The following is a 23,745-nucleotide window of genomic DNA, read 5'->3' on the forward strand; positions in this document are numbered from 1 at the left end:
TTCATGAGATGTTAATGAATGCAAATGGCCTTCGCACCACTAGTTGGCGGGGTAACCGACCTGCCATCGGGCGAACTGCAAGCAGTTTTTATGTCGGTGGATTCTCAACTTTTTGCCTGCTGCTGGATTCTCTGCTCCCTCCCACCACGAAACCTGCCAGGGCAGAATTTCACGCCAGCCGGATTTTAAAGTCCCACCAAAGTCAAAGGACTCACTGCATTTTGTGGCCCTTCTGCCTGTGGTGAGAATGGCCTCTTTCTGTGCTGTAAACTGCTAAATGTTACATCAAATAATAAATCGCCCCATGGTGAATCAGAGATACATGAAAGGTCTTTAAGTGGGTTTGAAATTTTCACTTTGAATGGACAATTGTTGCTATTGAAAATAATTTAATCTTATTTGACCTTTGGTGGAGCTTGCCTGTCAGGGTGTAAGTAGTGCAACAGGGAGCTGATGCTAAGGCAAAGGTCTGGTTCACACCAACAGTTTCATCAATTTGAAACCGGCCTTTGGAAAACAAGGGAAACGCACTAATACGAACAGGAGTCACCACTGCCAAAGGACCTTTCTATGTGGGAGAGGAAAGGGGGCAGAGAAGCCCTTGTTGCCTCAGTTAAAAGCTCTCCAACAGTGCCTCTTTTGATCAAATAATACTTGCCCTCCAACCACTTTGAAAGGACGCTGCATGTGGACTGAATGTAGCCTCACATTCCAGAAAAAGCTGAAAACTCGTAAAAGAGTCACGACAACCCTCGGCAAGCCGGATTTAGCCGCTGTCTATTTCCAGCTGCGGTTGACCCGTGTCAATAGCTCACCAGCAGCAGTGTGTGTTCGTGAAGTGGACGACCACAGTGCAAAATACTTCAGATCGTGATCAGAAAATGAAGCTCTTTTGAGTTTCAGTCTCAGTGCCAGGTCCGACCTATTCAAACACGGGCTGACCAATCAGGGCTGCACATGCAGCTTGACTCGCTTGTGTTGAGTTGAGGAGGCTCTTTGCCCGGCAGGATTTCCTGCTTTGTTAGTGACATGTTGGTTTCAAGGCGACTCGCCTGAGCTGCGCCCGTTCTCTGACCGTCGTTCGCCAGAAGCTGTAAACTTTCACCACGCCGACACCAGCGGGTTCCTCCAGCCGAAAAGTTGCCCACGTCCTTTCGCAGCTGAACTCAGTGCAGCAGAACTTTGCCCCCCAGCCCGACAGGCCTTCAGTAAGTACAGTTTCTATCAACAAAATTAAGGGCAGAGCTCGATCAGATGTTTAGCAAAAAAAAAGCATTTGCATAACAATCGGCTCGATCTTGTTTTACTTCCGTTGTTTGTTCGGTGTCAGCTCATTCCCTTCCCATTACAGCTTAGTTCAAGAGGACAAGCAATCGTTTCGCTTTATAGTTCTCTTGTTTTTATGTAACCTCACCGAAGAGTTACAAAAGCATTTTGATTATTCTGGGCATTTGCCACAAGTACAGTGGGGAATAATTTCGAGGTTTTGTTTTGCTGTACGTTTGCAACGAATCCAACCGCAGCCCGGGCTGGTTATAGGATACAACACTCCAGTAAATGTCGACATTCGTCAATTTATTGTTTATACCACGCTTTCCAGTTTATAAGATAAATCGTGTCGATAACTAATGCAAGGAAGAGAATTAAGTACATGTTTAAATAAAAAAAGATTCTTAAACGGGTTGACATGGCATTCCTTATAAAACGTTAGATTTCAGCATTGCACAATAGATTTAACAATCTGAGTAGTGTGCAGACAGTGAAACATGTGGAAAATCCCAGTTCGGGCAGTGGGGTAGGATATTGTAACATTTCCCGACAAGTTACAATTGCCTCCACTATTGAGAGGAAGCTGTTCGTTTCCTCGGCTATGACCTGTATTTTCCTTTTGAGCACGCATTTCCTTTCTGCCTTTCCTGAACCTCCTGCTTCGTGTCCTTAGGCGGCGTTTTATGTGAGCCTAGATGGGAAGTGTTCTTGGGCTGCTCCACTGTGGAGTGCATCACGGAAGAGTTCCATGCAGTTCTCGCTCAATATGCACACACACATATACTTTACAGCAGGGTCAATGGATAGCAATCGGTACTGGGACTGCTGACTTTTTTCTGTTCCATAGATACGGGGTGCTGAGGTCAATTTTAGCTCTCTAGCTGTTGCTTTGGTCAGCACGTACAAGAACTAGGAGCTGGAGTAGGCCATTCGAGTCCGCTCCTGCAATCAATAAAATCATGGCTGATCTGAGACCTAAATACATAAACCTAGCTTTGTCCCATATCCCTTAATACCATTGACAGATAAAAATCTTATCAAATCTCAGTTTTAAAATTAACAATTGATTTAGTATCAATTGCCATTTGTAGACAGAATTCCAAATTTCCACCACTGTTTGCATGAAGAATGTATCCTAATTTCACATCTGAATGGTCTAATATTTAAACTGTGCTCCCTAGCTCTAGACTTCCTAACTAGCAGAAATAGTTTCTCACAATCAACCCTATGACCCTTTATATCTTGAAAATTTTGATCAAATCGCTCCTAACCGTCTGAATTGCAGGGATTACAAGCATATTTAAAAAAAAAATCTCTCCTGGTGGCTTAACCCTTAGAGTTTAGGAATCATTCTAACAAACCTACAACTGCACTCCCTCTAAAGCCAGTATATCTTTCCTAAAGTGTGATGCCCAGAACTGCTCACAGTACTCCAGGTGTGGTCTAACCAGGGCTTTGCATAACTGAAACATGACTTCTATCCCTTTGCATTCTATTTCTCAAGATGTAAAGACCATAATTCCATTCGTCTTGTTGATTGTTTTCTGTACCAGTTCATGGCATTTTAATGATCTCTGTATCAAGACCCCCAGTCTCTTAAGACCTCACTGATTCTAACTTTACATCATTTAGCAAGCACCCTGTTCCATCTTTTTAAGTCCAAAGTTGATGACCTTGCATTTGCCAACATTGAAATCCATTTGCCACAGTTTTGTCTATTCACTTAATCTGTCAATATCTCTTTGTAATTTTTTGCTTCCATCTGTGCTGCTTAGAATATCTTTGTTTCAACTGCAAATTTGGATATGTGGTTTTCTATCCTGTTGTCCAAGTTGTCAATGAATACAAGTTGCCTTAATGAAAAATTATTCCTGGTAGACAATGTATCAGATGACAAAGTCATCTATTAAGACTGGCAACAGACAAAATGTCTCTTCAGATCCTTTTTCCAAGTTTGCAAACACTGGATATGTATGAAGATTCCATCCCATTATCTCAAATTAATGCAGTGATACATGAATTTTAAATAAATTGAATGAAAATCATTATTGGAATCGCACCTGAGTAGTTTGAACTGCCGAGTCACAATTTTTACCTTGTTGGTTTTTCATAAGAACACACAAGAACACAAGAATGAGGAGGAGGAGTAGACCATTTGACAATTCAAGCCTGGGCTCTGCCATTTGATAAGATCATGGCTGATCTGATTGGGCCTCAGCTCCACTTTCCTGTCTGTCCCCCATAACCCTTGACTCTCTTGTTGATCAAAAATGTATTTAATTCAGCCTGGGAAATATTCAATGACCTGCCCACCATAGACTAACAACCCTCTGAGAGAAAAAAATTCTCCTCATCTCAGTCTTAAATGGGAGACCCCTAATTTTTCAACTGTCTCCTAGTTCTAAACTCCCCCAAAAGGGGAAACATCCTCTCAGCATCCACCCTGTCAGGTCCCCTTAGGATCTTATATGTTTCAACAAAATCCCTCTCATTCTTCTAAACTCCAATGGGTATAGACCCAACCTGTCCAACTTTTCCTCATAAAATAATCTCTTCATCCCAGGAATCAGTCAAGCGAACCTTCTATGATTGCAATAATATCCTTTATTAAGTAAGGAGAACAAAACTGTACACAGTATTCCAGATGTGATCTAACTAACGCTGTATACAACTGTAGCAACACTTCCCAACTTTTATACTCAATTCTACTTGCAATAAACACCAACATCCCATTTTTCTTCCTAATCACATTCCGTAACTGCATACTGACTTTTTGTGATTCATGTACCAGGATACCCTCTGTATCATAGAATTCCATTTAAACAATATACTGCTTTTCTCCTCTTCCTGTCAAAGAGGACAAGTTCACATTTTCCCACATTATATTCCAATTGCCAATTTTCTGCCCACTCACTTAACTGATCTAAATCTCTCTGTAGACTCTTTATGTCCAGTGTTTTAAATGTACAGCTTTCTCTGATTTAGTTTAAATATAGAATTTCTGCATAATTGTGGTTTCAAGCTGGTGTGGATTTTCTCCACTCTTGCAATGTTCCAAATAAGGATTATTTTCGTGATCATTAGAACATTAAGCAATGACATCACTGCTGATGTAACATAAATTCCAGCTGCACAGGAACATGATCTCTATCACTGTGAAAAATGCAACTGTTGACAATATGTAATTTATCTATCTTATGGAAGTTTATCATGCACATTTTTAGTTTTCGTTCCTCCTTTCCTGTGTCACTCACCATTGAAGAAAAGGTAGTCCGCCCTTGCCAATGCCAATTTGTAACTTGTTTTCAAGAATTGTGCAAGGGTGCATGATGGGTTGGTTCTTTCGCATTTTTTTGTTTTAAAACCTTATTTAATTCTTGTCTCCTGTAGAACAGGTGGTATTGGACCATTGTGAGAGTGAATCTGTATGGTGCAACTGACATAGATCTTTAGTTCACCAATAAACTGTTCTCCAAATACAACGTCTCCATGTTGAAAGTCTTGATTCCGTGAACAATTACATGCATGTTTTTGTAGGAACATTTCTTGTACCACATTTGAGACAGGTTAACAGGATGATCAGCTTCTTAACCAAACACAACCGCTACTGGAACTCATTTCTCTACTGAGCAATGATCTTTAATGTTTTCAATTCTACACCTCTAATTGAGGAAAAATTCCAGTAGAGGCTGTCATTGGTGCCATGTTATATGGAGGAATCTTTTGGCCTTAAGCTTAAAAAGTTGATCTCAATGCTTTACCACGCTGATGACTACTCAGAGTGATAAATCTCACTTCATGAAAGGAAAGCCTCATGGCACTATATTCTGTTGAAAGTACTCCATCTCTGAGAAATAAAATATAAATAGAACAATTGATAGTTTGTACTATATATCTACATGACATTCCTACCCTGCTTGAAATCAACCTTTCATGTGTCCATTTCTCTAAAGTTGCTGCAGTGATGTAGTTTACAATGACTGCCTATCTGTGCTTCAAAGTGGCTCCATTGAATAGAAGCTGGCGTTCGGACGGGCGCAACAGCTGGTCTGAGGCCACCCTGCCCCAGTAACCCATCCAATGGTTGAACATAAACCCCTCCAATGCTGAATATGGCAAAATATTAACCTGTATGTGCACTTTGCTTGGCTTGGTATTTACATTTTCATTTCGGAGAAGCCAGATGCCCCTAAAGCCAGTAGAGCTACTCCAAGTTGTGTATGTACAGCTCCTGTGAACATCTTTACAGAAGAGACTCTGGGTGGGAGTGGGGAGTGGGAGTGGGGTGGTGCGGGGGAGGGCAGGGGGAGGGAGGGGTGGGGGGGAGCAGAGTCCCAGCGCTGCTCTCTAGGAGCTGAATGTGAAAACAACACCCTGTTAAGCATATTGTAATGCAGACATTTGGTTTGAGAGATTTTGATCAGAAAGTGCCGCCTCCCACCTCCTGCCTCTCTGCCACGAGAAGGCTTTCCTTCAGCTTTAATTATAATTTGTTCATTTGATTACAGTTTGTGTTTTAGAAATACATGGATAAATAATAGAAATATTATCAATCTTTCTGGTTTAGTTTTGCAAGGCTGTTAACAAAGATGACTTCATCTGGCTCTGAAAATACTGTATTTTTATTTGGTTACATGCATGTTGTTGGAATCTGTAAAAATACAAAAAGCAGTAAAGAACAACATTTATAGACTTTTGACACCACGAAGAAAGGGGTCATCCAGTTAGAACTGCCACTGAGAGTAAGGAGCGAATTTGGCAGAAATGTCCTCACATGACAGTGCTGGAATCCTTTGACACGGGGAGTTGAGATGGAGCCAGTTGTATCTTTTAGGGGAAGAATAGATAGTCATTCAAAGGAGAGGAAAATGCATGGCTTTGTGGAAAGGGCAGGGCTGTGACTTTACATATTACATACAATACACAGGACAGAAACGGGCCTTTTGGTCCAAACAATCAATGCTAGCGATTATGCTAGACTCGGGCCTACTTCAATCTTTTTCAGCTAACTCTATCAGCTTAACCATCTATTCCCTTCCTTTCTCACTCATACACTTATCTAGCTTCCTCTTAAATGCATCTGTATTATTTGCGAGTTCCACATTCTCATCTACCTCTGGGCAAAGAAGTTGAATTCCCTCTGATTTCTTGGTGACCATCTTACATTGATGGCTTCTAAGTTTGTTCTTCCCCACAAATGGAAACACGGTGCATAGCTGGGATTGGTAGCATCTGTTGTTTAGGTGCAATGTGTGCAATTTGGGGTTCAAAACAGCGATCGTGGCCTATGTATGTTTTTGGAGGATATAACCAGCAGGGTAGATCATGAGGAATCAGTGGATGTAATATATTTGGATTTTCAAAAGGCATTTGATAAGGTGCATACAAAAGAATGTAGCACAAGATAAGGGTTCATGCATGGGGCAAATATAGTAACATGGGATTGAGGATTGGTTGAAGGACAGAAAATAGAGAGTAGGAATAAATGGGCCATTTTTCAGGTGGTGGGCTGTTATTTGTGGGGTGTCACACAGATCAGTGATTGGCCCTCAGCTATTTACAATATATAATTAATGACTTTGATAAAGGGACTGAGTGTGATGTATCCAAGTTTGCTATTGATACGAAGCTAGGTGGGGATGTAATTTGTGAGGAGAACAAAAAGGCCGGAACTTTCCTGGCCTCATGGAGGTGGTGGCGGTGGGTTTGCAGGGAAATTTAGATTGTTGCACATTGAGTCTGCTCCCCAATGCGTTCTTGCCTCATGCACTTTTGCTGGAGGTGTGCTCCTAGCAGTAGCGGCTTCATGCCCAGCAACAGCAGGTTGCTAATTAGGGTGATTACAAGGGTAATTAGCACATATTTATCCATTGCAAGGCGATTTTACAAACGGGGCATGGGCCCCTGGCATGCCCGCTCCCCAGGAAGTGAGAGGAGGTGGCTTTACAGTAAGAGCCTCGTAACATCCATGCTGTTGAAGAGTTCACAGCAGCAAATGGCAAGGCTGCTGTCTGCCTATATCAAGTCCTTGCCATTGAAACTTAAACATGGAGGCGGCTTCTTTGCCTCCTGGAAGATTCCTCCTGTTGGCACACCTTTCATTCAAATGGATTAGGAACAGGGTATGGTCCCTACCCTCGATTATTTTCTATGCCTGGAAGATTCTGGCCATTGCAAAGGGATAGAGATTGACTGAGTGAATAGGCTAGAAGGCGGCAAATGGAGTAAAATGTGGGGAAGTGTGAGGTTCTTTTGGTAGGAAGAATAAAAAAAAAATCAATTTTTTTTAAATGGTAAAAAAACTATTAAATGGTGGTGTTCAGAAGGATTTGAAAATCCTTGTGCATGAAACAGAAAATTAGCATGCCAGCAATTAAGAAGGCAAATAACATGTTGGCCTTTATTGCAAAGGGGCTGTAGTTCAAGAGCTGCAATTTTACAGAGCTTTGTTGAGACCACGCTTGGAGTACTGTGCATAGTTTAGGTCTCTATATCCAGGGAAGTATATATTTGCCTTTTGAAGTTCACTGCATTGATCACTGGGATGAGAGGGTTGTCTTTTGAGGACAGATTGAGTAGAATGGACCCATGCTCTCTGGAGTTTAGAAGAATGAGAATTGGTCTGATTGAAATATGGAAGGTTTTTAGAGGCATTGACAGTGAAGTGCTGAGAGGCTGCTTCCCCTGGCTGGAGATTCTAGAAGTCATATTCTCAGGATAAAGGCGGTGTTGAGGAATAGTTGGGAAGTGTGTGGTGGTAGGTGCAGCCATTTAGGACTGAGATAAGAAAATTCTTCACTTAGAATGTTGTAAACCTTTGGAACTCACTACCTCAGGGCTGCAGATGCTGATTTGTTGGGTTATATTCAAGGCTGAGATTGAGAGATTTTTGAGAACGCTAAGGGAATTGAGGTATATGGGGATAGGACAGGGAAGTGGAGTTGAGTTCAAAGATCAGCCATGATCTTATTGACTGGCAGAACATAGTCAAGAGGCCATATGGTCTACCCCTGCTTCGATTTCTCATGGGATGTGTGAAGCAGGATTAGAAATGAAGATGCCACCATCTGAGTTGGCTATGGCCTCAGCAATGCGAGTGCCAATAATGGTCAACATTATCTCCTGTATGGGGTTCAGGATGCACAGGCACACCTATCCTCCTCCAGTTAGCTTCTTTGGTTGTGCACCACCTTGTTCTGCAACAGAAAGGGAATTGGGTCAGTGAGTATTGTGCAATCTATTTTGGGTAGTGTGGCTGTCATGGATGAATAGTTGGCAGTGTGTGCAAGCTGTAATATATGGATGTGAGGTTTGCTGCTGTGCTGTGTGTGAGAGTGAGGTATAGCATGTGAATGTTAGATATGAGCCCTGATTGATAGGATTGTTGATCGGTGAGTGGTGGAGGTGTGTTGGATTGAGCAGTGTCTCAGGCTACTGGTGCGGTTGATAGGATATTGCATTTGAAGTTGCATTCACTGACCATGGCCAGTCATGTGAGGTTATTGAACTACTTATAGCACTGCATTCAGGTCCTTGGGGCTAGAATCTTGGCATTGACCTCCACAACTATCTGCTCCCATGACCTTCTGTGCATGTGTCTGGAGGGCCTCCTGACCACTTGTGGACACAGGATATTTTCCATCTCTTATACCAAAGCATTCAAGAATCTTAGAGTCTACTCTCCCTCATGTTGTGCCATTATTCAAGTTTCTCAGGACAGATTGACTTCCTGCGTGACTGTCAGCACCTGCTCCAATCACAGTGCATTTTCTATTTAATCTTTCATGGAATGTAGGCATTGCTGGCTAGGCCAGCATTTATTGCCCATCCCTAATTTCCCTTGAGGAGGTAATGGTGAGCCGCAGCAGTCCATGTGGTGTAGGTACACCCACAGTGCTGTTAGGGTGGGAGTTCCAGGAGTTCGATCCAGTGACAGTGAAGGAACGGTGATATACTTCCAAGTCAGGATGGTGAGTGACTTGGAGGGGAACCTACAGATGGTGGTGTTCCCATGCATCCGCTGCCCTTGCCCTTCTAGGTGATAGAGGTCATGGGTTTGGGAGGTGCTGTTGAAGGAGCCTTGGTGAATTGCTGCAATGCATCTTGTGGATGGTACGCACTGCTGCCACTGTGTGTTGGTGGTAGAGGAAGTGAATATTTAAAGTGGTGGATGGGGTGTCAATCATGTGGGCTGCTTCGTCCTGGACTGTGTCGAGCTTCTTGAATGTTGTTGGAGCTGCACTCATCCAAGCAAGTGGAGAGTATTTTATCACACTCCTGACTTGTGCCTTGTAGATGGTGGACAGGCTTTGGGGAGCCAGCAGGTGAGTTACTTGCCGCAGGATTCCTAGCCTCTGCCCTGCTCTTGTAGCCACAGTATTTACATGGCTGGTCCCATTCAGTTTCTGTTCAATGGTAACCCCCAGCATGTTGATAGTGGGGGATTCAATGATGGTAAAGCCATTGAACGTCAAGGGAAGATAGTTTGATTCTCTCTTGTTGGAGATGGTCATTGCCTGGCACTTGCGTGGCATGACTGTTACTTGCCACTTATTAGCCCAAACATGAATATTATCCTGGTTTTGCTGCATCTAGACATGGACTGCTTCAGTATCTGTGGAGTTGCGAATGGCGCTCAACATTTTGCAATCATCCATGAACATCCTCATTTCTGACCTTAGGATGGAGGGAAGGTCATTGATGAAGCAGTTTAAGATGGTTGGGCCTGGGACACTACCCTGAGGAAATCTTGTGATGATGTCCTGGGACTGAGATGATTGATGTCCAACAACCACAACCATCTTCCTTTGTGCTAGGTTGACTCCAACCAGTGAAGAGTTTTCCCCCGATTCTCATTGCCTGCAGTTTTGCTAGGGCTCCTCGATGCCACAGTAGATAAATGCTGCCTTGATGTCAAGGACAGTCACTCTCATCTCACCTCTTGAGTTCAGCTCTTTTGTTCATGCTTGGAACCAGGCTGTAATGAGGTCAGGCCCTGGTGGAACACAAACTGAGCATCAGTGAGCAGGTTATTGCTGTGTAGGTGTCACTTGATAGCACTGTCAATGGCACTTTCCAGATAATCAAGAGTAGGCTTATAGGGTGGTAATTGCCTGTGTTGATTTTTGTCCTGCTTTTTGTGTCTAGGACATACCTGGGCAATTTTCCACATTGCCAGGTAGTTGCCTGTGTTGTAGCTGTACTGGATCAGCTTGGCCAGGGGTGCAGCAAGTTCTGGAGCACAAGTCTTCAGACTATTGCTGAATGTTGTCAGGGCCTCTAGCCTTTGCAGTATCCAGTACCTTCAGCCATTTTTTGATATCACGTGGAGTGAATCGAATTGACTGAAGACTGGCATCTGTGATGCTGGGGACCTTTGGAGGAGGCCAGGATGGATGATCCACTTGACACCTCTGGCTAAAGATGGTTGCAAATGCTTCAGCTTTGTCTTTTGCATTTACGCGCTGGGCTCCCCCATCATTGATACCTTGGCTTGATGGTAATGGTAGGGTGCGGAAATCCCAGAAATGGATGAAATTTCTAAGTCCCATCCCTGAATCTGGCATTTCCCATCTTTGCGGGGTGGGACTGGAGTGGGGCTGGGGTTCATACATGCACGATTCGTGGAGGAAGCTGGCTAGTTAAATCACTAGCTGCCTCCACTGACTTCTGATTTTTGCACCCCCAACAGCCTGAATCCTGAAGTGTGCTGAACAGACCAGGTCAGAGGAGGTCTGGTTTCTGTGCATTTGGTTTGGATAGTCAGGGTACCCCTTCGAGAGGTGAGATACCCCTGTGAAGTTATATTGAAGTTTCCATTTAGTGCCCCAGAAATGCCAGGTCCTTAACTGCCACTGTCCTTTCAGAACCTGAGGGGGTGGGAGGGTGGGGCTGCTGGTCTGCCAGGGCAATTTCCCATTGCCCCCACTGAGTCTTGCACTCAGGTGCAAGGAAGAAATTATTGTTTCAGATGTGCGCATAGTGCTTTGTCCAAGGAAGCATAGAAAATGGGCATGGCATCCTCTCACATAGAAGCAGTAGATGCCGGTCAAAGTGAGCAACTGGAGCCCAGAGGGAGGGCCGAAGGTCAGGAGGAAGAGGCAGCGGCACAAGCACCAGGAAGAAGGTGGAGACGAGGGAGGACAAGCAGGTTCTACCCAATGGGGCGGGTGTACAGACTGAGGACATCATACCTCAACATGATGGAAAACCAGTGCCAGAGAAGACTTGGTTTGATCCATGATGTTGTGACAGACATTTGTCGCACCGTGCAACAGCAACTGGAGCCACAATTCATCGACCTCTATGCCCTGCCAGTGGCTGTGAAGGTAACCGTCACACTGAACTTCTATGCCTCAGGCTCTTTCCAGGCCTCTGCAGGAAACCTGGCTGGTATATCCCAGCCAGCAGCACACAGATGCACTAAGGAAGTGACTAATGCTCTGTTTGCTTATGTGGGGGTGCACATTAGTTTCCCCGTGGATCTTGAATCTCAGACTCAGAGAACCAGGGCCTTTGCCCAAATTGCAGGCTTCCCTCAGGTACAGGGCATCATTGACTGCGCTCATGTTGCAATAAAAGCCCCAAGTTAGCATGCAGGCATCTTCATGAAACACAAGTCATTTCACTTCATCAATGTGTAGGTTGTTAGTGATCACAACAAGGTGTTTCTTCAAGTGTGTGTAAGATTCCTGTACAGCTGCCACAACTCCTTCATACTCAGGAATTTGCAAATCCCCCGTCTATTTCATCCACCCATGTAGATCCGGGGTTGGCTACTAGTGGACAAGGGCTACCCCTAAGAACATGGCTAATGACCCCCTTTACAATCAGAGGCAGAGCAAAACGACAATGGCAGCCATGTTGTCACCATTGAGCAGGCGATTGGTATTTTAAAAATGAGATTCTGATGCCTCGATCACTCAGGTGGAGCTCTCCAATATGCCCTAGCAAGGGTTTCAAGAATCGTTGCTGTGTCTTGCATGCTGCACAACATTGCGCAACAGGGCCTAGAACTAGATGATGATGAGGCCTTGGGGAGAGCCCCAATCTCTGAGGAGAAAGAAGATGAGGAGGAAGAGGAAACCCATGTACATTCAGGTCTTTCTGAAACAGATAAGGATGATGAGCCCGCCAATGGCAGAGCAGTAGGGAGGCAAGTATATGCATCCAGGATTGATTCTGTTCAAGAGGAGGTCCTTGCCAGACGGGTCTTTGACTAGAACAGATTTTGGTAAGCTTTTCCAAAATAATTAATGCCATCAGACATTCCCTGACCTCCACAGACAGGTCCTTGTACCTTGATGCCTTAGTCTCTCAAGGGGCTGCCCATTCCTCACAAGGAGTGAAGCAAATTCAATGAGTTAGATTCAGTCGCGTTTAAACTGCAGCTACCCTCTCCATCATAGACATGTAAGCATCTTTCAAATTCCCTTTAATCCCAGTCTTCACACATGACTGCCATTGACCGTGAATGAGACACCCATGCCGCCAAATGGATGATCATCAAGCCATGCCCATATTGCTGATAATGACACAAATGAAGCTGTTAACGCGTATGTCAGCATGTATGAGGTTTATGTTGCATCATACATGCAGATATGGCATCTCACACCTGATGATTAGACAATCATGCCATGACAGCACATTGAAATAACTCCTGCTACATCCATTCCGGCCAATGACCCTGGTTAAAAACTGGGCAACACATGCCTCAGTCCTAGTTTAAATATATCTCTGCAAACTGCACAAACCACATCCTGTGACATTGGAAATGACAATGCAGCCACTGTGGTGGTGACAGCAGACAACCTATATTAACTGGATAATACACGGCCTACTGAGCTGCACTGCCCACACCAAGGCCGAAGTGCAACACTGCAGTGAGCATGAATGTCGAGCACCTAGTATCCGTGCTTCAGATGCACTTGCTGACCAGCATCAGGCCGTGTTGTAGATCATTACGCCTCCTTTAAAGTCACACTTTGATGGAACTGAAAGATACAAGGGGCATCTTAGCGCTTGAGCCTTTGACCTCTTGACTTTTATGTGATGCAACAGAGAAGGAAGAAGCTCTCAGATGCCTCACAATCAGGCCACATCATTGCTCCTGGTGAAGCCAAGAAGTGATCTCACATTTTTATCATTCCTTTTGAGCTCTCTATTGTACACACACTGAGTCATGTGGAATTCAAAAGAAATATATTGAACAAGTGTTCAAATGTGCCATATACAATGTGAATACAGTAACCACAGTGATCCCATTAGTGCTCTAGGCGAGACGGCGCCATGTGCTCGTGCACATTCCTACGAAGTGTTGCCTCGGAGGAGGTAGAGACAGGCTGCTCACTTCTCTGTCTAAAGGGCAATGAGGAGGGGGTTGGGGCCTGCCTCATCATGCAGGTACCCACTGGGGACCCGACCCAGGCTGCAGCCTCTGCATCTCTGCATGGGCAGCTGTGGTCACTGGCACATGTGGAGCAGACAATGGCTCTGGTGGAGGGGTGAAGGATGAGGGTGCTGAGGAGCCCTCTGCACCTTCACCCTCCTTAGTGACCTCCACAGCCCAGGGTTGGCCTTCAGGTGGGGTTGATGGGGCTGGCTCCTGGTGCGCAGCAGTCGTCCATTCCAGCAACCACTGTGCCAGCAGTGCGACCGTCCTGTTAAGGGTACACAGCTCCTCATGTATCCCGTGGGTGTCAGCGCTCATACTCTGAATAGACTGATTCATGCTACTGAAAGAGGCTTGCACCCTTTCCTGGCTGAGACACTGCTGCATGTGTCTCTCCATGAGATTGGCCAATCTCTCATGGTCAGAGCTCATGTGGTTGAGCCTCAGGGACAATGTGAAGCTCATGACAATGATGGACTTCTCCAATCGCAGTCCTAGAGCTTCCACTGCCTCAGGGAACTCTGCCAGATGCCTACACGACTGCTCCTTGATTGGACAATTACTGTGCCCCAAAAGGCTCCATGTTCCTGCCCACTGGAGCATCATTGTGACTCCCCTCCCTCCTCTGAGGGGCACTGTGCACAGATGTCTCTGACTCAGACACCTCCTCCTGCACTCTGGTAGGGTGGCTTTCACCCTGTGTCACTGACTCTACACGTGCTACAACCGTCCAAAGTGCTTGTATCTGAGTTAGTGGAGTGTGGGCTAGTCAGATGTGACACTGCATCCTCGGACATCTCTTCCTCCTCTTGATGCCCTAGCGATGATATGGACCCAGGGGGAGAGCCAGCAGAGCTGGGACCTGTGTGAGACACAAAATGAGATATTTAAGTATAGCCTTTCTCATTGTGAAAGCACTCTCTGACGCACCCCACTGCCTTAACCATGCTCCCGCTGCCTGTATGACTAAACCTGTCGTTGCACTCCCTCTCATACCAACATCCCATTGTACTCATCAAAGTGACAGCATGACCTCCACTATTACCACCATGTGGCACAACAATCTCAACACCTCCTTTATCACCTGCTACTGGGGATTCACCATCATCAACGGCCAGCAGCTCCCGCACGTGGGCCTCAGGTAGGCTCTCCCACTCCCAGTCTGGGCCATCTCTCTCGCATTCTCCACCATTTTGCTCTGCAAACACAACATGAGTTTGTCACCTTAATATATAGCGCATGCAGAGATATTGCTCTTCAATGTGTCTGTGCACCATACTGTGTATTCACATCTGCTTTGCATGCATAAATGAGCTGCTTATACTATCCTCTGCTTCAGCATTGAGGGTTGTATTTGCCATATTTTGCACCTTATCTGCAGCATGCAGATATGACCCTTCCCTTCGACTTCTGTGTCTATGAGCCAAGCTGCACCCCTTGCCAGACGCAAAATGTCACTGAACCTTTTGCAGCACCGAATCCACGACTGTGGTTGCTGGTGGTGCTCACGGTTCTTGCTCATGGCAGGCGGTTTTCAACAGGCAGCTGGGTAAATGATGCCCCTTTGCCTTTGGACTTCTGCGACCAGGACACCCAGATCCTGGTTGGAAAGATGTGGGGCAGCTGGCCCCATCCCTTTAGAGGCGCCTGATCTGTGTGACATTCTATGAATTAATAAATTAATTAATGAAAACGTACAGCAAGAAGGGTCATGAGCAACTCAAAATACATTGCAATAATTGCTAATTTGTAACTGATTGACTCAAAGTTTGCATCTATAAATCAGTAGCAAATCAGAATTGAATGGGTCCACACCAGTCAAACATAAGAAAAGCTAAGTGTCAAGTGATAACATTTTAAGGACTTTGAAAACCGTCAGAGGAATCAATCAATGAATGGAAAAAGATGAACTAATCAAATTGTACGTACTGACTTTTGAAAATGTTTTCCTCCTGCCAGCAAATAGCTAAAAATACAATTTGTAAAATAGCATTAAAAAATCAACTTGCCTATGAAATTGCCCATTGAAACTTCTGTCAGGAACACATTTTTGTTTGGTCTCCCATGGCCTGATCTGTGTCAGAGGTCAACATCTGTACATCTTGTGTGGCTGAGTCCTTCCTGCCTCCTGGACTGCTTTCATGTCCCAGCCTATCCCTGATGTACTCTTTCTTTCCTGGTCATATCAGCTCCCCAACCCCCATTCCAACCAGTAACTTGACTCTTACAATAATTTGGGCTGAATTTAGCTGCCAGCAGCAAAACAACAATGCTGGCTGGTTTCTTACCTTGGAGAAAGCTACCCACTAAGATCTAGTGATCTCTGTGATGTCAGTTTAAATCTGGCACCAAGTCAAGAGAATCTCCAGGCATTCAGCAAAAGTTTATGTAGCCAATTACATAGAAGTACAATCCGAAACGGGAGAATTTATAATAGAGAATAAGGATATGGCAGAGCAAATAAACAACTACTTTAGTTCTGTCTTCACGGAGGGAGACACAAATAACTTCCCAGAAATACTAAGGAACCAAAGGTCTAGAGAGAAAGAGGAATTGAAGGAAGGCCCCAGATATTCACAATATACATCAATGATTTGGGTGAGGAATGTAATATTTCCAAATTTGCTGACGACACAAAACTAGGTGGGAATGTGAGTGGTGAGGAGGATGTTAAGAGGCTTCAAGGCAATTTAGACAAGTTGAGTGAGTGGGCGTTGAGATAGAGGATCAGCCATGATCGTATTGAATGGCGATGCAGTATAACGTGGATAGGTGTGAAGTTATCCACTTTGGTAGGAAATACAGAATGGCAGAGTATTATTTAAATGATGATAGATTGGGGAATGTTGATGTATAAAGGGACATGGGTCTCCTTGTACACCAATCACTGAAAGCAAGCATACAGGTGCAGCAAGCAGTTAGGAAGGCAAATGATATGTTGGCCTTCATTGTGAGAGGACTTGAGTACAGGAGCAAAGATGTCTTACTGCAGCTATACAGGGCCTTGGTGAGACTACACCTGGAGCATTGTGTGCAGTTTTGGTCTCCTTACTGAAGAAAGGATATACTTGCCATAGAGGGAGTGCAGCGAAGGTTCACCAGACTGATTCCTGGGATGGCAGGATTGTCGTATGAGGAGAAATTGGGCCATCTAGGCCTGTATTCACTGGCATTTAGAAGAATGAGAGGGGATCTCGAAACATATAAAATTCTGACAGGGCTGGACAGACCGGATGCAGGGATGATATTTCCTCTGGCTGTGGGGCCTAGAACAAGGGATCACACTCTCAGGATACCGGGTAGGCCATTTAGGACCGAGATGAGGAGTAACATCTTCACTCAGAGGGCGGTGAACCTATGGGATTCTCCACCACAGGAGGCTGTGGAGGCCAAGTTACTGAATATATTTAAGAAGGAAATAGATTTCTGACTCTAAAGGCATTCAGGGGTATGGGATGAGCACGGGAGTACGGCGTTGAGATAGAGGATCAGCCATGATCGTATTGAATGGCGGAGCAGGCTTGAAGGGCCGAATGACCTTCTCCTGCTTCAATTTTTATGTTTGTAAGTATTCTCACAGAAAGAAAACGAGGAAGTAAAAACCACTAAATCCATTCACTTTTAATTTTATAGTCAGCAAAATAAATGGTTGAGATATCCACATGGAATTAAGGTAGAAGCTAAAAAACATAAACAAACACTTAACGTATTCCACATTTCAAATTTTTAAAATTATCTTGGAGAACATTTGACATTCAATAAATGTAAAATTACTCTTTCAGGGCCAGTAAGGATTTTTAGCAGTAATTGTAAATGTAGTACGCAGTTAAAAACCCAATTAACCTCATTCAACAAGGTGTGACTTCTTCAAGGGTTTTCAACAGCAAGACTATGGGTGGAGACGTCTGGTCCCATTGGCAGCGGGCATCATGGCAGGTGTGAGCGGACAATATGGTGAGAAGGCCAAAAATCCGTGGACCAGTTTGCGATTGCTCGCTCCACCTGTCAGTGTTTCCCGTCACTGCACGTCAGAAACCTAATTTCAATACCGTAGCAACTCATTATAAGACCTGCTCGCCAGAATCATCCCATGCTGGATCATCCGGGCACATCAGCGTGATTTCATGCCAACATGTTTCACAGCGGTACATAAGTGACGTGCACCGGGCAGGCTGCATATCGTTCAGGACTTCGAGGTTTGTTTGCCTACTTTGCTTCAGGCCATCAGCACCAGGCTTTGCAGGGAGCACCACATCAATTTTAGTGAGGCTCTTGGGAAGATCTCTGTCTACCAGACCTGCCATAAGGCGGGGGTGGCTTTTCAATGGCTGTACGGCTAGGCCTCGCTTGGTTAAGGGGGAGAAGTGGCCTCAGGCAAGGGAAGGGTCTGCAGTGCGAGGGCTGTACTGGTGAAGGGGGGTATCCCAAGGTGTGTGTGGGGGCACATGTTGTTCTGTGCAAGTGGCCTCAAGATGGTGAGGGCTAAGGAGGCAGTCTCCAGAGGAGATGAGGCCAGATGGAGATGTGAAGGTGTGTGTGAGATAGTGAGTGGTGATGTCCCTTAAGCTGGCAGTGAGTGAGATGCCAGTGAATGTGTGATGGCCTTGTGAGTGTGAGAGTTTAGTACTCTGGCGGCATGGATGAGATCATTCATCCTCTTTCTGCACTGGGTGGCCAACTTCTGTGCAGCATTGGCACTGACCACCTCTGCCACTGCCTCCCAAGCTGGAGTGATGAGATTTCTGGACCTCTTGTGGTCAGAGCGGGGGTGGAGGACATCACGGTGGGCCTCCAAAAGACATCCCAGTGACGGGTTACTGAACTCTTTTTGGCTTTTGGGGCCATGTCTTCACTGGAGCAGTCCTGGGCTATAAACATTGAGAACAGTGTGCATGGCTGCAATTTAGACATGGCCCAGAGTGAGGAAATGATGTGGTAACAGCGTGGCGGGCAACTCGGAGGCCGCCCGTCAGCGAGATGGCGTGTTTCCTGTAGCTGCATAATTAATGAGGTGGGAAGCGGCCAATAGGGCATGAAAAGCCGCCATTGTGGTCAGCAGGTAAAGCGTTCTTTTTCTTGCCCGGCACCACACAGTGCAAATCTGGGACGATTTCATCCTAAGAGTAGAAGTTCTCATCGGTTCAGTAATTTCTAATTGATTGCATTCTGCGGGGACCTCAACAGGACATGCTTTGGAGAAGTCTAGAATCACTGACAGCAACTCCTGGATTTTTGCATTTAGCTGCGCATTTGCGGACTCCAGAAGTTGCAGACAGTTTCAGAGAAGTGATGACGGCACATGCTGACAGTTTCACCGTTATCACTACTGCAAAATCTTGACCCACGAATAAAATGGGCCTGACAGACCCGGGGGTAGGGAGCGGTGGGAGGGGCATATTGCTCACCCCACCCCTGCCCATTACGAAAGTTGGTTTCAAACCGACCAACTTAAAAAAGGCTGCCCAGCAGCTCTAACACGCTGGGGGTGGGACTTCTGCCTCTTAGTCTGAGAAAATCCCACCCTCGAGAAGGTAGGCCAGCAAGATCTAGCAGTCCCAGCAGCATCAGAATTCAGTAGTGTGTGCTGATGGGACTGCAAGCAGACCCTGGGAAGAAGAGCAATGGATCCCAAACTAAGGTAAGTCCCAGGCTTTTAGGGCAAGAAGGGATTAGGCGCTCTAGAGAGGGGGCAGGAGATGGTTGAGGGGCCGGACTTTGGAGGCCAGGCAGGGAGGCACAAAGGGGGGTATTGTCTTGTGGGTGAGGGATGTCCTGATGCACACAGGGCACCTCCCCTAGGACATACTCTCCCCTTCCTTCCTTTTAACCAGTTGGGTTAAAAAAAAATCAGCCTTCCCACTCCCACCCACCACTCACCAACCATATTATGGCGTGGGCAGTGTAATATTTGGGTTAATTGCCCACGGATTTTGACGCCCGCCTGCTTACCGTTTTACGGGGGCTGAGTTGGGAATGGGTTGAAAGGTGGTGGGCTAGCCATTCATCATATTTTACATGCCCACTGTGCGAAAAACACACCCAGCAGTGGATGGTTGGGGGGGGGGGGGGCGGTGGGGGGTGTAAAATCCAAACCCAGATAATTCAGGCTGTGTTTGACTGCTTTGGAGTCAGACTATAGACCAGGAGAGGGCTTGCACCAGCTTTTACTGGGCCTTCTTTTCCCCTGCCACTCCGACTGCTCCCAGACACCAGCCTCTCTGCAGTTCTCCCAGACCCTGGGAAGCTTTTCCTCTGCTATGATAGTGACAGTTTCTCAGTTCAGCTATAACAAAGACTCTCGCCTCATGTTCCTTGATCCTGTGACAGCTGTTACAATGTTGCCGTAATACAGGACTCACCCCCACTGAAGACAGACCCTGGCAACCCCCAAATGCACCAAAAACATCTAAACCCGAGACCCAAAGTGCTGCAAATCGTCAGAACTCTGATCGCAGTTCTTTCATACCTCAGGTCCCCTTCCTCTTGTGCTGCTGAACCTCGAGACCATCCTGTTGGTACTGTTGTGTTATGGATCTCCTCTACATTATTGCTTTATCGTTTCAGCTCTCATATCTTAGGCCTCTTTGATTGACCAGCCTCAACTCCACAGGCCTTCAAGAGTGTCCGTTCCCAAAGTTGAGTTTCAGGTCAGCTTTTACTAACAAGTTCAGAAGAATTACCTGAAAATCCTGTCAGGTAGTTATTCATAAATTACTGGAATTTATCTTTTGCCTCCACAGAATCTCTCTTTTGCCCTTGAAAGTACGTATAGTAGCTGAAGGAAGAATATTGAGGCTTTAAGGAAGGGCACAATACAGATTCACTAGAACACTGCTTGATAAGAGGAAACAAAGCTATGGAGAAAGACTTGGAAAGATTGGTGCTTTCTCATTAGAGTAACAGATGGTACAACATGATACAAATATTTAATGTTATGGAAGTATGGGTCGGTGTAGCTAAAAACAATCTTTTTAGCAGTTGTGGGTCTAGAAGGAAAGGCCATAGATTCAAAGTGAAATATAAGAAACTGGAACAGAGAGCAAGAGAAACTTGCTTACACAGAGAGGTGTGATGCTGTGGAATTTATTTCCAGGATTAGTAGTTGAGGCATAAACTATGTCAACATTCAAGATTAGGTTGGATAAGTAGATGAAGGAAAAGGGGAATAAACAGATGCAGAACAGGACTGGTAAATGTGATTACAAATATTTGCTATGTGGAGGGTAAATGCTGACATCAACTGTTTGGGCCAAAAGGCTTTAATTTCTACATATTTCCATGACAGAGGATGTGTGCTGAGATCTATTTTTATATAAAACGACTGGATATTTTCAAGACTTGTGGAAAAATAACTTGCAGAAGAAAACATTCTTGTGCAAACCCAGCTGTTTACAATGTTTTCCCAAACCAAGTGCTAGTTTTAGAAAAAGGTCATACATATTGGAATTGCAAGAAAATAACTTGCTCGATGTAAGAATTTAGAATTTGTATGACTGGCCTTGGTTATTTTAGATTTCTCATTGTTCAAACTTTGTAGTTTGGAAAATGAACTAATTGAGAAATCCTAATCTGGATTTGGGTTACAGCTTGAACTACTTTTCTTCCAATAGCTAAATTTGACCCCTGCTCACGCATCATACTAATGAGAAAGAAATACAGGCTGAATTATTTGGGCTTTTATAAACTGATGTTTGCAGATGCCTGCATTGAATAACAAAACATGTGTATTTTTTAATGGCAAGTGCATATCATATACTAAAATGTGTATACTGTGTAGCGAATAATACAACGTTGTCATTATTTAACAAACGAGGAATATCATTTACTGAAAATGTATGCATGTTACATTGTGACATTGCACATGTATAGATAGCATACTGTGAGTAGTTCTCCTGGTCTCATAAAACTGGCATTGGGGAAATTTTGCATGGCAATAATTTCCTGAGTAGAATATCTGAGTGACGGCACTCATATACACACTCTTTCGGTCCTTTGACAGCTCAAAGTGTGCATGATTTAAATATGAAACACTAGTGTTACGATACCCGTGGAGAAACCGTAAACCAAATTAACCAAATTTTCCAAGTGATCTTCAAAGAAGAAATTACCAACAAGATTTCACTTGTTGCAACTTTTACTTCAACATGAATCAACATTAAACTAAGCTTGAATTAACAGGCAAATAATATTTCAAATAAAAAGGTAAATTTCACTTTAAATAGTCAATACAATAAAGATAAGTCTTATGCAACCACAAGCATCGCATCACTCTGGGAAAATGTGGCACTATGTAGCTACACAGTTCCACTATACGTTGTTCTTTAGGGTAGGTCAGGAGTCCTATTTGATAACAGCTTTCACCTTCGACTTTCATGGGTACGATTATCGTTAGCAAGGCATACTTCTACGAACCTTCTCTCCCTCGGGTCACAACAGTCCTGATGGTGTAGCTTTCCAGAGTTCCTTTTCAGCTGACCGATCAATAAAACCCCAGTTTGTGGTTTGGAAAACACCCAGCAGCATCTTCAAGCATGCAGCTTTCCAGGTTTTAGACCTTTTTAGCCAGTTTGCACAGTACCTCCAAGAGCGTGTCTCCTGTTCTACCAAACAGAAAAACTGACTTCTTCCTGAGAGACATTTGCTTCTTCTCACAAGAATTCTCTGTGTTCCTCTTTCTGCGCGGAATCATGTGGAGGCGACAGTGGTCTTGGCCACTGGTGAGAGAGCCAGCAAGACTCCTGTGTTTCCTCTTCTCGGGAAGGCCAACCACATCTTGTGTCACTCAGGCACTTGACAGGCCAGCAGTGGGTCTTCCTCCGGGATCAAGGACCCTGGTGCCAGAAGTCTCACCAGCCGAAAGCTACCAGCCAATCAGAAGCCAACAGCTCTTCAACAGCATGGAGAGGCATGGCTACTGCTGCTACTGCATCCACCTGAGGCCTTGGGTGGAGGAGGGACCCAGGCCCAGATGAGTGATAGCAGGAAGGGGTTCATGGGGTGGGGGTAGTGGATAAGTGGGAGAGGTGGGTCGGCAGCAAGGACAGCTGGCTTTCAGTGAGCCCCCTTCCCGATGCCAGCATCCTCGATCAGGCACTGTATTTGCGTGTTGTGTTCCCTGAATGACGAACCCATGCCCACTGCAGGGTTAATACCAGCAGCGGCAGGATGAGATCCTTAAGTGGCATTGCTTGCCCAATTACAGGACATAATTTATGGACTTAATTGGGGTAGAAGCAGGAAGGTGGTGGGGTCCATCCTCCCGCCTTAGGGGAGGGCACAAGATTCCACACTTGGTCTCTGTCTGCTTTCCTTTGCGCCTGCATCTGTGCCTTCACCCTCCAGCTCCCCTGCTTGTAGCTCTCCTTTCTATCTGGTGGCACAGTATCCATATCTTAACTTCCTGTTGGTATTGCTTCTAGGTCAAGGGTTGCCAGGTCACATGCTCCAGTATTTCTTATTATCCAAGAAAATTGAAATTTATCCCTTTACAATTGATGTAAACTCTTATTCTTTTTAAATATTTTTAAAAACAATTACAAATTCCACAGATATTTTAAAGAAATTGCAAATTTTCCTCACTGTACAGCTTCCAGGTCAAAGGTCATCACACTAGCTTCTTAACACTGGGTTTTAGCATGATATGCCAGGATACCACAACATTTTACGCTTTCTGTGAACTGAATTGTGGATTCATTTCCTGCAAGACATTTTACTTCTTTTACGAAGAACACTCCCTGAATTGGGCAATTTTTTGAGTTTGATAGAAGGCAGAGCATATCAGGAAATGATGGGCATAGTGCCTCCAATTATTTGTCAATGAATGGATGATAATTGGCAGCGTGCCCATGATTTCCTGGTGTAGGCTGCTGGTGGGCAAGGCTCCCTGATGACAGCATGAGCTCTGAGGGCTGAATTTAAATGGAAGACAAAAAGGGCATGTAGAGTACAGAATTGAAGTCTCAAAAACTTTCTCTCAATACAAACCCACCTCGAACCCAAAAATTTAGAGCAACATGTTCTGGAACCAACCAGAGAACAGGTTATATTAGACCTGGTATTGTGTAATGTGGTAGGATTAGGCACCC

General features: G+C 44.9%; 1 protein-coding gene across 2 annotated transcripts in view; it reads left to right on the forward strand.

The window, feature by feature from the left end:
- Nucleotides 1-652: 652 nt before the first annotated feature.
- The window catches only part of LOC144693157 (E3 ubiquitin-protein ligase pellino homolog 2), a 213,015-nt gene continuing 189,922 nt past the window's right edge, over nucleotides 653-23,745 (forward strand). For both annotated transcript variants that reach the window (XM_078562682.1, XM_078562681.1), the window contains exon 1: nucleotides 653-1,208. The gene's annotated coding sequence lies outside the window, so the exon portion shown is untranslated. The remainder of the gene's footprint in view (nucleotides 1,209-23,745) is intronic.

The sequence above is a fragment of the Cetorhinus maximus genome, chromosome 18, assembly GCF_964194155.1.
Source record: "Cetorhinus maximus chromosome 18, sCetMax3.hap1.1, whole genome shotgun sequence".
Taxonomy (NCBI): domain Eukaryota; kingdom Metazoa; phylum Chordata; class Chondrichthyes; order Lamniformes; family Cetorhinidae; genus Cetorhinus; species Cetorhinus maximus.